Consider the following 3,108-nt stretch of genomic DNA (forward strand, 5'->3'; position numbering starts at 1 on the left):
AATAATAATAATAAATATTATTTTTTTTAAATTACAACTGATTTATAATTTTAATCATTCTTATAATGGTATTTATAATTATATCAATAATAATAATAATAATGCTAGTAATCCTAATATTGATATTAACATTAATAATAATGAAAGTAATAACAACAATTTTTGTATTAATACAATAACTATATTTTAACTTGTAAAATTTATATATTAATATTACAATTTATTTATTATGTAACATTTAATAATTATAAATTATATATATATTTAATATTTAATGTTTATACATTTTTATATATTACATTTTACATATCATCATCAATTTTATAGAGAAATCATATATATATATATATATATATATATATATATATATTTATTTATTTATTTATTTTAATAACAATTTAATTATTAGTTTACATATTTAATTCTAATCATTATTGTTACCACTTATTGTATATTACATTATTTAAACAAAGACACATTATTAATCAACTTCTATTATATCGAAACAAATACGTTTATGTAAAGTATTATTCCTCTATTACTTCGTTAACGTTTTTAATTAATATTTATATATAATTATATAGGCACATCAAGTTAACTACAATTGTTCGTAAATCGTCTGGAATAGTCAAAGGGTAAATGAATATATGAAACAGTTCAAACTTTTTGAAACTCATCATTACAGACTTTGCTTATCGTGTCGAAATCATATAAAGATTAAGTTTAAATTTGGTCAGAAATTCCTGGGTCGTCACATAAGTAACTCGACATTTTTCATCAAGATGATTTCATACGTTTATTTACACTTTGGACTTTATCCCATACTTCACCAACAGACTGTAATTTAAAAACTTGAAACCTATTATGAATATATATAATTCTAATTTTCAAAAACGTTTTATGATATAATGATTTCCATTATTTTAACCTTTTAACAAAATGATTCTTAAATATATTTAGTTTTGGAAAACAAAATTATTATATTTATTTAATTTAGTTTCAAACGTACAAAAACGTTTTTAAAAAGAACTTTATTATTAAAACGTATATAACTTTTATAAATATCTAGAACCACTTTTGACAACTCATTTCTTAACCAGTATGATAAAGATAATGATATTTATATTTTATTTTATTAAATATATATAACGATTTAAATTAATATTATATATATTTATACGCGTATTATACGTACATAATTTTATACTTTTACTATACTTTAACTTTACCTTTTCTTTACTTTTACTTATTTTAACTTTAATAATTCACTTTAATAATTCATACTTTAATAATTCACTTTAATAATTCATACTTTAATAATTCTTTTTAATAATTCATACTTTAATAATTCATACTTTAATAATTCACTCTAATAATTCATACTTTAATAATTCACTTTAATAATTCAAAAATATATTATAAATAGAATTCAATAGGTTTCATTATTTCATAGAAACTTGAAAATATATTTCTCTTAACTCTCTCAATCGATTTACATATATATATTTACTCAGTATTATTTCAAGATATTATTAGTATACATAAAATACTACGACGAAGTTATATTCAAGCGATTTCAAAATAAGTTTTCAAACGGGATAGAGCTAAGGAAATTATGGGTTATAGCTATGGAGGTTATGGGTATTGTTCGAGGGTATTGCTCGTGAGGTCAACCAAACGCTTATCATTTTCGTTGTGTCTACGTACTTTCCTGCAATATTGAATCACGATATTGATACGTTCGTGAATTCGAGGCCAACCTTGCACTTGTTCAATGCCGTCATATGTATTTTTACTACGAAATACAGTATAGTGAGTTTCATTTGCTCCCTTTTTAAATGCTTTTGCAATATATATTTTTGGGAATGAGAATACATGCGCTGTTTTTATAAATGTTTTACGAAATAGACACAAGTAATCAAAACTACATTCTATGGTTGGATTATCTAAATCGAATATGCCCCTTTTTAGCTTGGTAGCCTAAGAATTAGGGAACAGTACCCCTAATTGACGCGAATCCTAAAGATAGATCTATGGGCCTAATAAACCCCATCCGAGGTACGGATGCTTTAGTACTTCGACTTATTATTATACATACGAGAGGATTCTATTTTGAGGATATTCTATATGCATCTTGTTAATGTCGGTTACCAGGTGTTCACCATATGAATGATTTTTATCTCTATGCAGTTTGCGAAATGCCTGATATGAGATGTATATTTATGAGAAATGGAAATGAAAATCTTGTGGTCTATTAAAATTATGGAAATAATTGATTACGATAAACTAATGAACTCACCAACCTTTTGATTGACACTTGAAAGCATGTTTATTCTCAGGTATTAAAGAAATCTTCCGCTGTGCATTTGCTCATTTTAAAGATATTACTTGGAGTCATTCATGGCATAATTCAAAAGATGTTGCATTCAAGTCGTTGAGTTCAATAAAGATTATTATTAAGTAAATGACAGATTAGGTCATTTATAGTTTAGATATTATGAAATAGTATGCATGTCTGTCAACTTTCGATGAAATGAAAGTTTGTCTTTAAAAACGAATGCAATGTTTGTAAAATGTATCATATAGAGGTCAAATACCTCGCAATGTAATCATATGTTATTGTAATCGTCCTTATGGATTAGGACGGGTCGCTTCACTAGAGATACCTGCTTAGTCCAATGCTTTAACTTATGAGGGGGGATTGTCTTTCGGGCTGTGACGAGCACGCAACTCGTGCATCTCTTGGGGCCAATTCGAGGGTCGTTTCATATCGTATTAGATTCGCTCATGTGCCGTTTGAGATGGTGGGGCAAGCCTTATCGATGATAATGAGTTTAGGCGAATTCTACATTGACCGTTGACATGAGTTTAAGTGGGGGAGTTTTTAAGAACCCGTCTCATATCAGATAGAGAAAGAAAGTATTGGTACCTTATATGGTCAAAGTCGTGGCTAACTAATATCTTCCACCATGGTTTATAGTTGAAACGTGAAGATACCATGTTAGTCCACTGTTTTAGCTTAAGAAGGGCGTTTGTCTCCTGGGTTGTGACAGGCACGCGACTGGTGCATCTTTTGGAGTCGATTCGAGGGTCGTTTCATATGAACTC

This window comes from Rutidosis leptorrhynchoides, chromosome 6 (genome assembly GCF_046630445.1).
Source record: "Rutidosis leptorrhynchoides isolate AG116_Rl617_1_P2 chromosome 6, CSIRO_AGI_Rlap_v1, whole genome shotgun sequence".
NCBI classification, from domain to species: domain Eukaryota; kingdom Viridiplantae; phylum Streptophyta; class Magnoliopsida; order Asterales; family Asteraceae; genus Rutidosis; species Rutidosis leptorrhynchoides.